The 12,632-nt window shown below is 43.7% G+C and overlaps 1 protein-coding gene across 8 annotated transcripts in view; it reads right to left on the bottom strand.

Annotated features, from left to right (window-relative positions):
• Positions 1-12,632, bottom strand: part of LOC127006615 (nitric oxide synthase-like protein) — a 173,529-nt gene that overhangs the window by 139,150 nt on the left and 21,747 nt on the right. For 2 of the 8 annotated variants that reach the window (XM_050876719.1, XM_050876723.1), the window contains exons 1-2: positions 9,055-9,162; positions 8,314-8,389 (exon numbers count right to left, since the gene is read on the bottom strand). The exons of 4 other annotated variants lie outside the window; for them this stretch is intronic. The gene's annotated coding sequence lies outside the window, so the exon portion shown is untranslated. Of the gene's footprint in view, positions 1-8,313; positions 8,390-9,054; positions 9,163-12,632 lie in introns of those variants that run through there. 2 more of the 8 variants (XM_050876717.1, XM_050876722.1) reach the window with 1 other exon arrangement.

Below are 12,632 nucleotides of genomic sequence, written 5' to 3'. Positions count from 1 at the left end.
TGAATCGAGTGTGGTATTGAATGGGTAAGAGGAAGCAGAGGAGAGCAGAGAAGAAAGAGAAGTAGATGAATGGAGGATAGAAGGAAATAGAGGCAAGAAGTAAAGGAAAATAAAGAGAAAGTCAGGAAAATAAGAGGAGGATGGATTAGAGTAGGAGGCAGCAGAGGAGGGGAGTGAAGGAAAGATGACGAAGAAGTAGATGAAGCAGAGTCTAAGAGAAGAAAGTGAAGGGAAGAGGGAAGAAGTAAGATAAAGGAGTAAGACAGAAAAAGAAGAGAAGGAAAATGGAGAGTAGGGGGAAGCAGAGGAAGAAGTAGATAAGGCAAGTCTGAAAGGAGGTGAAGGCGAGGAGGGAAAGAAGAAACAGAGAAAAAAAGAAGGGAAAGAGGAGGAAGGAAGGAGGAGAGTAGGAGGAAGCAGGGACGAGCAGTGGCGGGTCCTGGCAACGGTGTGTCCCGTCAGGTAAATAAATCAGTGCAGAGGTTCAGAAAAGCAAAGGAAAATTCGTTTAGTCATGTGACCTTCTGCGGTTGTCTGCGTTTTCACCGATTCCATTTCGTTTTCACTTTTATTTACATGTTCCATTTTTTCGCGTTTCACTAACTTATATATTTTACTCGACACACTTCTTTATCCTTTCGCTGTTTTCTATATTTGTATTTTTACGGCCTTATTCCAGGCTTCTCCTCACTCAGATATGTCATCTATTCCCAACTCACCCAACGACAGCTTCTAAACAGTCTATTATGTTGAATGTAGTCATTGACACGTAAAAGATTCATATAAGGTTGTAGAGAACAGGGTCTGGCTGACTGATATTACATACTCAAAAATTAACGGCTGATTTTACCAACGCAAACATTAACGACAACTTCTGAAATGTTTAGTATGCTAGATGTAGTCATTGACCCTTAAAGAAAGGTTCATAAAAATCATATATTGGGTCTGCTATACTGATAGAGTAGGACGTGATGTCGTGGGAATGGATTAGAATATACTGAAAGCTTGCAGTACGGGCGTTCATATTGTAGCAAGTGACATCAGGGGAATGGTTTAAATTAGTGTGGGAGATAAGGTCGAGGGAACAATCTAGAATGTTGGGAGAAGTGATGTCGAGAGAATTTCCTAGAAGAGTGCGGGGGAATGTCAAGGGAATAAATAGCCTAGCACACGGAGAGCTTGCAATACGAGCGTCCTTTACAAGTTTACAGTCTTTCCTTCGTATCTTTGCCAATTTTTACACACGCACCTTACACATTCTTTTCTACCTGTCTTTACCGATATCTGTAGGTTCGAGCATATACTGTTAAGTTTTCAAGTTTTTTTTCACTGTTATTTGTATATATAGTTGCATTATTTTAAAACAGGTTTGTAATTCATAAATTTGCATACACTACTTTTTTTTTTTAATTTGTTTGTGTTGTTATCTATTTAAATATTTCTTTCATTGTGAGACTTCTTATCCACATACATTCAGAATCTTAAGATTAACACAAAATCAAAATCTTCACATAAACAAAAACCAAAAATACAAATATACGTAAAAGTTTCTATCCTAGCTACAGACTTCCATCAATTTACACATTGCTACTATCAATATTTCTGTTATTATTACTATTACTTAACACACTGCCATCCTTTCTCCTCCAAAAAAAGTCACACCTCATCTTTATCATCAGTTCCCCCAGGTGTGTCTCCCTCACCTGGCTCCTTCACCTCCACTTTGGCCCCCCTGTAATCACCTCCTCTAGCGTGTGTCAATAGTCCTCTTAGTGGTTATCTGAGGCTGATTGTGACTTCCTTGAGCAAAACACGAGAGAGAGAGAGAGAGAGAGAGAGAGAGAGAGAGAGAGAGAGAGAGAGAGAGAGAGAGAGAGAGAGAGAGAGAGAGAGAGAGAGAGAGAGAGAGAGAGAGAGAGAGAGAGAGAGAGAGAGAGAGAGAGAGAGAGAGAGAGAGAGAGAGAGAGAGAGAGAGTGTGTGTGCGTGTGTTCATGTGGAAAAAAAAAAGTCTTAGGAGGAGGAGGTGGAGGAGAGAAGGAGGAAGACGAGAAACATGACGAGGCGAGAAAGAAATGAAGTTGGAGTGTGGTAGTGGGTGACTGTGGAGGAGGAGGAGGAGGAGGAGGAGGAGGCGCCGGGAAGAGGTGGAGGAGTGAGCTTGCAGAGTGATGGAAAAGAAAGGGGAATCAGAGAAGGATCAGAAAAAAAAAGGAGAAGAGGAGGAAGAGGTGGAAGGAGGATAAGTCGCATGGAGGTGGAGGGAGGTGAAAGAATAGATGGAGGGAAGAATGGAAGTAAATATGGTGGAGAGAAAGAGATTAAGAGAAGTGAAGTAAAGAAAAAATGGGTGAAGAGAAGAAAGAGATACAAAAGATGGTGAGAGAATAGAATCAGGAGAGAAAGCTGGAAAAGGTGGAGAGAGGAAAGAGGTATCAAGAGGAAGATAATGAGAGGAATGGAGGAAAATAGAGTGGAGAGATAAAGGAGAGGGAGTCAGAGAGGGATAGATGAAGGGAAGAATTTTAACGGAGGAAAGAAATGGACTGAGAATGACATGAGGTAGATGGAGGGTAGAAGGTAAGAATGGAGGAGAGAGAATTAAAGGCATAAGATAAAGAAAAAAAATGAGTGGAGAGAAGAAAGAGGGAAGAATGAAGACGTTGGAAAGAAAAAGAAAGGAGAGAAAGGAAGCAGGAGTAGAGAGAAGATAAAAAAATGAGGTAGAGACGGAGAGATAAAAGATTATTAGAGAGGAAGAACTGGAGGAAAGAGTGAGAAGGACGTGACAGAGAAAGGAGAGGTGGACAGAAGAGGTGTCAGGGAGGGAGAGCTGGAGTAGTGACAGGACAGGCCCTTGGAAGACAGCTCAAGGGCCATCAATAATCCGTGTGCAAAGGAAGTGTCTGTGTGAAGAAGTGTCTGTGTGAAGAAGTGTCTGTGTGAAGAAGTGTCTGTGGGGAGAAGTGTCTGTGGGGAGAAGTGTCTGTGTGAAGAAGTGTCTGTGTGAAGAAGTGTCTGTGGGGAGAAGTGTCTGTGGGGAGAAGTGTCTGTGGGAATAAGTGTCTGTGGAAAGAAGTGTCTGTGGGGGAAGTGTTTGTGGGGGAAAGTGTCTGTCGGAAGAAGTGTCTGTGAGAAGAAGTGTGTCTGTGGGGAGAAGTGTCTGTGGGAAGAAGTGTCTGTGGGGAGAAGTGTCTGTGGGGAGAAGTGTCTGTGGGGAGAAGTGTCTGTGGGAAGAAGTGTCTGTGGGGAGAAGTGTCTGTGGGGAGAAGTGTCTGTGGGAAGAAGTGTCTGTGGGGAAAAGTGTCTGTGGGGAAAAGTGTCTGTGGGAAGAAGTGTCTGTGGGGAGAAGTGTCTGTGGGGAGAAGTGTCTGTGGGAAGAAGTGTCTGTGGGGAGAAGTGTCTGTGGGAAGAAGTGTCTGTGGGGAGAAGTGTCTGTGGGGAGAAGTGTCTGTGGGGAGAAGTGTCTGTGGGGAGAAGTGTCTGTGGGAAGAAGTGTCTGTGGGGGGAAGTGTCTGTGGGAAGAAGTGTCTGTGGGAAGAAGTGTCTGTGTGAAGAAGTGTCTGTGGGAAGAAGTGTCTGTGGGAAGAAGTGTCTGTGGGAAGAAGTGTCTGTGGGTAGAAGTGTCTGTGGGGAGAAGTGTCTGTGGGAAGAAGTGTCTGTGGGAAGAAGTGTCTGTGGGAAGAAGTGTCTGTGGGGAGAAGTGTCTGTGGGAAGAAGTGTCTGTGGGAAGAAGTGTCTGTGGGAAGAAGTGTCTGTGGGAAGAAGTGTCTGTGGGAAGAAGTGTCTGTGGGAAGAAGTGTCTGTGGGAAGAAGTGTCTGTGGGAAGAAGTGTCTGTGGGATGAAGTTTCTGTGGGAAGAAGTGTCTGTGGGGAGAAGTGTCTGTGGGGAGAAGTGTCTGTGGGGAGAAGTGTCTGTGGGAAGAAGTGTCTGTGGGATGAAGTTTCTGTGGGAAGAAGTGTCTGTGGGAAGAAGTGTCTGTGGGAAGAAGTGTCTGTGGGAAGAAGTGTCTGTGGGGAGAAGTGTCTGTGGGGAGAAGTGTCTGTGGGGAGAAGTGTCTGTGGGAAGAAGTGTCTGTGGGGAGAAGTGTCTGTGGGAAGAAGTGTCTGTGGGAAGAAGTGTCTGTGGGGAGAAGTGTCTGTGGGGGGAGGTGTCTGTGGGTGGAAGTGTCTGTGCGGGGAAGTGTCTGTGGGGAGAGGTGTCTGTGGGGGAAAGTGTTTGTGGGGGAAAGTGTTTGTGGGGGGAAGTGTCTGTGGGAAGAAGTGTCTGTGGGGAGAAGTGTCTGTGGGGAGAAGTGTCTGTGGGGGGGGGGGGTGTCTGTGGGATGAAGTGTCTGTGGGGAGAAGTGTCTGTGGGAAGAAGTGTCTGTGGGGAGAAGTGTCTGTGGGGAGAAGTGTCTGTGGGGAGAAGTGTCTGTGGGGGGAAGTGTCTGTGGGGGGAGGTGTCTGTGGGGGGAGGTGTCTGTGGGAAGGAAGTGTCTGTGGGAAGAAGTGTCTGTGGGGGAAGGGTCTGTGGGGAGAAGTGTCTGTGGGGAAATGTCTGTGGGGGAAGTGTCTGTGGGGGGAAGTGTCTGTGGGGAGGTGTCTGTGGGGGAAGTGTCTGTGGGGAGTGTCTGTGGGGGAAGTGTCTGTGGGGAAGTGTCTGTGGGGGAGGTGTCTGTGGGGAGGTGTCTGTGGGGGAAGTGTCTGTGGGGGGAAGTGTCTGTGGGCGGAGGTGTCTGTGGGGGGAGGTGTCTGTGGGGGGAGGTGTCTGTGGGGGGAAGTGTCAGTGGGGAGGTGTCTGTGGGGAAGGTCTGTGGGGAGGTGTCTGTGGGGAGGTGTCTGTGGGGGAGGTGTCTGTGGGGGAGGTGTCTGTGGGGGAGGTGTCTGTGGGGAGAAGTGTCTGTGGGGGAGGTGTCTGTGGGGAGGTGTCTGTGGGGGAAGTGTCTGTGGGGGAGGTGTCTGTGGGGGGAGGTGTCTGTGGGGGAGGTGTCTGTGGGAAGGAAGTGTCTGTGGGGGGAGGTGTCTGTGGGGGGAGGTGTCTGTGGGGGGAGGGGTCTGTGGGGGGAGGTGTCTGTGGGGGGAGGTGTCTGTGGGGGGAGGTGTCTGTGGGGGGAGGTGTCTGTGGGGGGAGGTGTCTGTGGGGGGAGGTGTCTGTGGGGGGAGGTGTCTGTGGGGGGAGGTGTCTGTGGGGAGGAACTGTCTGTGGGCACCGCAAACTATGGCCTCGTCCCGCCAACACAACCCAGAGTCACAGGTTTTGCAGGCTACTGAGGACGCGAGTTGTACTTCCCACTTTTTCCTCCATCTCTCCCTCCATGGTATATTTATTTCTTCTCTTCATTTATCCTCTCTTTGTCTTTTTTTTTATCTCTGTCTCTCTAATCCTACCTTCTTCCCTCCATCTACCTTCTGTCAATCTCAATCTTTTTCTTTTATCCGTTTCCGTTCTCCCCTCCATCTCTCCCTCCGTGGTATCTCTTTCTTCTCTACACTCACCCTTTCCCTGTCTCATGCCTTTCTCTATCTCTATCTCTTTCCTCCATTCCTACTTCCTTCCCTCCATATACCTTCTGTCAATCTCAATCTCTTTCTTTCCTCAGCTTTCGTTCTTCCTTTCATCTCTCCCTCCGTGGTACCTTTATCATCTCTCCACTCATCCTTTTACTATCTCTATCTCTCCTCTATATATACCGTCTTCTCTCTATCTACCTTCTTGTCGTTCTCAATCTCTTTCTTTCCTCCCTACAGGCTAATCCACCATGATGGATACGATCACAGAGGTCATGTCCTGCTCCTCTATTTCCTCTATCTCATGGGTATTGTTTTCTGTTCTATATTTTCACTTATTCTACTGTCCTCTCTCCTTTTTATACGCAACCAGATCCATCTACTTCTCTTTCTCATGTTTTTTTTATACTTTCACTTATTCTATTTTTCTCCCTCCTTTTTATACTCAACCTGATCCATTTTCTCTTCCTCTCATGTTGTTTTCTATTTTATACTTTCACGCATTCTACTCCTCCTCCTTCTTGAACGTATTACAAAGAAATGAAGTCTCATTCTTTACTATTTCCCTTCTTCTTCTTCCTTCTCTTCTTCCTGTCCCCGTTGTTCTTCATCCTATTCCTGCTGTTTTTTTCTTAATCCTATTCCTCATTTACTTATACTTTTCCACCTCCTACTCGTCTTCCTTCAACTTTTCCTATTCTCCTTACTAAGTTTATGTTGTTTCTTCATCCTTTTCCATTGTCTACCTCCACTCCTTTACCTCATCTATTTCCTCCACTTCCTTCCACTCCTCCTCCACCTTTTTTTTGTATCCCCATTACTCCTTTTCCCATTTCTACATCTACTCTTCCACCACCACCACCACCATCACCTCCACTTTACGTTCTCTCCTACTCCTATTTATATTTATTCCTCTTCCTCGTTGCATGTTTCAAAATATCCTGAAGACTCAAAATGCACATCCTACTCCTATTCATGTTTCCTTATTTTTTGTCATTCATAACAATTTTCCTTTATCCTCCTTCGAATGTTTTATAACCAACTGAAGCCTCCTCCTCCCTTCTCCTTTTCATCCTCCACCTGCTCCTCCTCCTCCTCCTCCTCCTCCTCCTACTGTTCTCCATACTCTCTCTCGTCCTGTTTCTGATTTTCTTTTTCTCTATTCTTGTCCATCTTCCCCCGTCTCCCTCTCTTTTTTTTTCCTTCTCCATGTATCCCTTCTCTTCCTGTTCCTGTTTCTGCTTTTCTACTCGTTCTTTTTTCACATTCCTCCTCTTCCTTTTGTATAAGATTTTCCTCTTTATCCTAGTTTTTCTACTTATCTTATTTTGGTTTCTTTTTTTAGAGGTTCATTCTTTCTCCTCACACTTCCTCTTCCTCTATACTACCTTTTCCTGTTCTTCCTCATTCGTCTCCTCCTCGTCAACTTCTTCCCTCGTCACAAAATTCCTCTCCTCGCGAACACAAAACGATTCACTTGTCTTATCAATAATTAAGGTTTTGTACTCTTCCTCTTCCTCTTCTTCCTTTTCCTGCTCTTTCTATTCTTCTTGCTCGTCTCCCAATGTTCTAATTCCATTCATTTTTCCTCCATAAACCACCTGCTCCACTTTCCATCTCTTCTTATTCTCTCTTCTTCCTTACTGAGTTAATTCCTCCCCCTTTTTTCCCTTAATCCTTCTCCTTCCTTATCTATCTTTTTTTTTTTGGTTCATCATCCCTTTCCACCAGATCCTAATTCTCCCTTCTCCACATTACACTTATTATTTTTAATTTTCCTCCTCCTCCTTCTCCTCCTCCTCTCCCTCCAGCGGCGTTGCTTCCTCATTCCTCTTCTTCCTCTTAATCCTCTCCCTGTTCCTCCTCCAACTCTCTTTTTTTTCCTCCTTTATGAATATTCAACAACCAAATGAAGCTTTCTACCACCACTGCCTCCTCCTCCTCCTCCTCCTCCTCCTCCTCCTCCTTTTCTTCTTTCTCCTTATCCTCTTGCTACTGCTACTACTCTTCTTCCTCCTTTTCCTCGCATTTTTCAAAACTAACTGAACTTTCGTATCACCACCACCACCACCATCAACGCCTCTTCCTCCTCCTCCTCCTTCTCTTCTTTCAGTTCTTTTTCTTCTTCCTCCTCCTCTTCGTCTATTACACCAGGAGGAGGCAAAGAAGGCGAGGTAAATAGATAATAAATTGAATACTGAACCACCACCATCATCACCAACGTCTCCTCCTCCTCCTCCTCCTCCTCCTCCTCTTCATCATCACTCACACGATTGAAACTGATGTGCAATTGCAATGTTCACTTTCACGAGTCTTAGGCTTATTTAAAGTGACGAGGAGGAGGAGGAGGAGGAGGAGGAGGAGGAAGACGAGGAAAAGCAGGAGGAAGAGGGAAAAGGTTACGAAGGAAGAATGAAACAGAAGAAAAAAAAATATGAAAATTGAAGACAAGAAAAGATAAAGTAGAAAAAAAGCAATATTAAAACCAGAAACAAAATAGAAAGTAAGATTAGAAGGAAAGGGAGGAAAAAGAGGAAGGAGAATACAAGAAAACAAGAAATAAAAACGGAAGTATACGAAAAACGAAGATAAAAAGGAAAACAAAACAGTAACCAGATTGGAATAAAAAGAAGAAAAAGAAAAAAACTTAGACAAAAAATAATATAGAAAGTACACGAAGCACCAAAATAGAAAGAAAACAGTAACGAGACTTAAATAAAAGAAAGCAGAAAAATAATAAATCGAAGAAATAGAAAAAAAGGGTTAAGAAAAAAACAAACACGTGTCACAAGAAGAGAGAAAAACAGGATCACGATATTACTCACAAAGAGAAAACGGAAGTGGAGGCTGTGACGACTTGGATGATGCTGACGATGACGACGATGACGGTGACTCCAACGGCTGTGGTGGTGACGAAGAGGGCAACTTAGGACACGAGAAGGAAGGGGTGGAGGAAGGAAGGGAGAAGCAGACAGAGAGAGGGAGGGATACTTCAAATACTATAACAAAAAAAAAGTGGAGATGAAGGAAGTGAAGGAGGTTGAAATACAGGCAGGCAGGTAAACAGATAGACACAGAGATGAGAGGAAGCAGGTAAAAGGTAGACAGAAAAACAGACAAATACAGGAACAAGAGAACAGTCTAGGAGGCAATACAAGTGGAAGGAACACTCGGTAAGAAGGTAAGAAAACAGATAGGCAGGTAACAGGTGAGGGATAGTAACGATACAGGAATATAGGTAAATGACAAGTGTGCAGGTGGGCTACAAGAAGTAAACAGGTATATAGGTCACTAAGTAAAGGTAAAAACAGGTAAACACTATAGGCAAGAGGTAATCAGGAAAAGGTAACGACAGGGAAACAGGTACAGGTGAGAAAGAGTTAAGACAAACAGGTATACAGTTGACAGGTAACGACAACAGATCAACACGCACAGATAGAAGTAATAACAGGTAAATAGGTAACAGAGGTAAAAACAGGTAACAGATAGAAGTAACAACAGGTAACAGGGAGGTAGCGACAGGTAACAGGTTGAGGTAGAGGTAGTAACAAGAGGTCAACACGTACAGGTAGGCAGGCTATAGGTACGAGCGGGCGGCCTCACGCTAGAACACACCGTCGCTACAACACTCGCGGCGAAGATCTGTCTCACCCTTCTCGCTACACTCACTCTTTTGGCTCCCGAGTGCATACAAGTCTTCGGGCGGCTGCGCACAGACAGGTCCGAGAGCCAATCCGAGCCAGGCACCGGCGCGGCCAGCCAATAAGAGTCGGGAATGCCAGCGTGACGTGGAGCGAGGAGGGCCAATCAGAACGCCGGAAACTCAACAGGTTAGAGGGAGATCTAATAAATAGGTGGAGAGTGGAGACGCGTGGGCAGATAGTGGCCGACTGCGGTGAGGAGAGGAAGAGGAAGGAGGAGGAGGAGGAGAAAGAGGAGGAGGAAAAATTGGAAGGGGACGGGAGGCAGTAGTAGTAGTGGTGGTGGTGGTGGTTGTGAAGGGCTAACTCATCCAAACTCTGACAAAAGTTTCCCCCTAAATTGAGATTAAGTGTTTTGCATATAAAGATGGAGTTGTGGGTAGAGAGAAAGGGGTAGAATTAGAGATTTAACGGGCAAAACAGAGAAAATGATACAGGGAAAGTAAGATGAGATAATATAAACAGATACACAGAGAGGAGAAATAAAATAAAAGAAATACAGAAAGGTGGAAATATGTGTTTTCCATATTGATAAAGGTTTGATGATAAAGATAAGGGATAGAGTAGATGAGAGTGATAGAAAAAAAGATAGGCCTGAGGAGAGTAAGATTAGGAGGGAAGAACGAAAGGCAGAGGCACTTACATATAGAGATACATAATATAACACAAAGGAAAAGATACATAGGAAAGTAGATATAAGTAGACAAATGGACATGGAATTGCTTGCATACAGACAGACAGATAAGTAGAGAGATAAAGGTGAAAAAATAAGGGACAGAGATAGACGTTACGGGCAGACACAAACATGAATTTACATGATAATAGATACATAGAAAAATAGATGTAGGTAGGCAAATACAGGTGTCATTCATAGAACTTGACGGAAATGTTTATGAACTAAAGCTGAGAGATATGACACTGAGAGATATATATTGAAAGATAAATACATTGGTAGGTGATGTAACAAATATATAAATAAAGGTACTGATAGAGATATGCAGAGAACGGGTGACAGCAAACAAGTAAGATAAAGAAGACAAAGATGAAACTGATAAATAAAAAGATATCGATTTTTTCACGCAAATATTATTTTCTATAATTATTTCGTTCTTAGTTATTAACACGAATTATAAACAACAAAATAAAGCGCGTAAGTAGTCAAACACGCACAGAAAGAAACAAACAAACAAGAAAACAAACACATTAACACAGAGTACACGAACACAAGCAGGTGAGACAGGTGACAGCGCGTGTGTTTAAAGGTGCACACACACACACACACACACACACACACACACACACACACACACACACACACACACACACACACACGAGGTCAGCCACAAAAAGCTAGACATCACCAACATTCTCCTTTTCTAACTTTTCTTTCAGTCATAAACTTTGCCATTCCACCAGACACGTGAAACTCGGGTAAGCCGCCCACCTGTACACACACACACACACACACACACACACACACACACACACACACACACACACACACAGTCAGAGGGGTGGATAAAAGTAGTTCACATTGCGATTATTGTAGTAGTAGTAGTAGTAGTAGTAGTAGTAGTAGTAGTAGTAGTAGTAATAGAAGCATTGAGTCCTCCCCGCACGGACTCACAAGCACGTCAACCCAATTAAAGTAAAAAAGCAAGAGAAACGCATGAATAAGAAAGAAGAAGAAAAAAAGAAGAAAAAAAAGGAAAGATGAAGTCATACACGTTCTCGGTAGCGTACGTGATTATAACTGGATACGAGAGAGAGAGAGAGAGAGAGAGAGAGAGAGAGAGAGAGAGAGAGAGAGAGAGAGAGAGAGAGAGAGAGAGAGAGAGAGAGAGAGAGAGAGAGAGAGAGAGAGAGAGAGAGAGAGAGAGAGAGAGAGAGAGAATGATTGCACAGGACAGGTAAAACACACAGGCAAAGTTCAAACGATTAATGAAAAGATTACTGAAAACGTCACATTAGCCAAAGGTAGCCCCAGGTAAGGTCAGGTTAGGTTACAAAATCTCTGGATTAAGAAAGGTTAGCGCAGGTTAGGTTAGGTTGCGTTACGGTGATATAGGTAAGAGAAGGGTAGGTAAGGTTAGGTAAGGTTGCGTTATATTGATAAAGGTAAGGGTTGGGCAGATGACGTTAAGTAAAGTTAACCTTGAGACAGGTTAGTACAGGTAAAAGTTAGGTTTCGTGGAATTGCTAAAGGTTTGGGTAGGTTAGGTTTTCACTACGTTGAGAAAGGTAAGCGCAGATTATAAGTTAGGTTGTGTTAAGGGGATATTGGTTAGAGGAGGTTAGGTTTCGTTACGTTGAGAAAGGTTAGCGCAGGTTAGGTTCGGTTTCGTAGACTTGATGTAGATTAGAGTAGGTTAGGTTGGGTTAAGTTGAAATAGATGAGGACAATACAGGTTGGGAAAGCGTCAATAGGTTATTAAATGTTAGGTTAGGGAAACATCACCGAGTAAGATAAGCCAAGGTAGGTCATGAAATAAGAATAAGGATGAAATAAAGTTAACGTTGAGATAAATAACTTTATAAGAAAAGCTTAAGAAATATAATTTAATACGATGATTTCATATATCAATATCGAAAGGTAAGAAGATTATGTTAATAGGTAGGATATGACACATGCGTGAAAAAGGTTCGATTCATGAAGGAAACAAAGTGGTGAAGTAATTGAGATAAGGCTTTAAAAACGTCAGTTGCCATGATAATTACACACATTACAGTATAGTATCTTTCGGCCACCTCTTTGGATTCTTTTTAGGAGCAGCGAGTAGCGGGCTTTTTTTTTATTAATGTTTACTTTTTTTGTGCCCTTGAACTGTCTCCTTTGCTGTAAAAAAAAATAAAAAAAATAGCAAAGTAAGATTACGTTAAGGTAGGTTGTGAAGCAGGTGGAAAAAATGTTATTCATAAGGTAACTAAATTAAAAGAAAGCTTAATATAAATGTACAAGTAATTAAACAAACTAAAAGCATCAAAACAATATTAAAGTAAGTCGTGGAACTGATGAAACATTCCTTTATCCGTCTCCTACTTTCTTTCCCTCCTTCATTTCTCCTTTATTCACTCCATCCCTCCTTTCCTCCCTCCCTCCTTCACACACTTTCTTCATTCCTCCTTCCCTCTCTTCTCCTTTCTTTCATATCCCTATTTTCTTCACGCCCTTTTTTCATTCCGCCTTCCTTCTCTCCCCCTTTCTCTCTTTCATTTCGGTCTTTTTTTTCAATCCACCCCTCCCTCCTTCACATTTTCTTCATTCCTCCCCCTCTTCTCCCTCTCTTATTCCCACCTTTTTTTAACTCAATCCCTCCCTCCTTCCCTCATACCCTTTTCTCATTCCTCCGCTCTCTCTCTCTCTCTCTCTCTCTCTCTCTCTCTCTCTCTCTCTCTCTCTCTCTCTCTCTCTCTCTCGCACAGGTGTGTATAAAAGGTGAGTA

This window comes from Eriocheir sinensis, chromosome 33 (genome assembly GCF_024679095.1).
Source record: "Eriocheir sinensis breed Jianghai 21 chromosome 33, ASM2467909v1, whole genome shotgun sequence".
Classification (NCBI taxonomy): domain Eukaryota; kingdom Metazoa; phylum Arthropoda; class Malacostraca; order Decapoda; family Varunidae; genus Eriocheir; species Eriocheir sinensis.
Note: the sequence above shows the minus strand (reverse complement) of the source record. Positions and strands in the feature narration are given on the sequence as shown.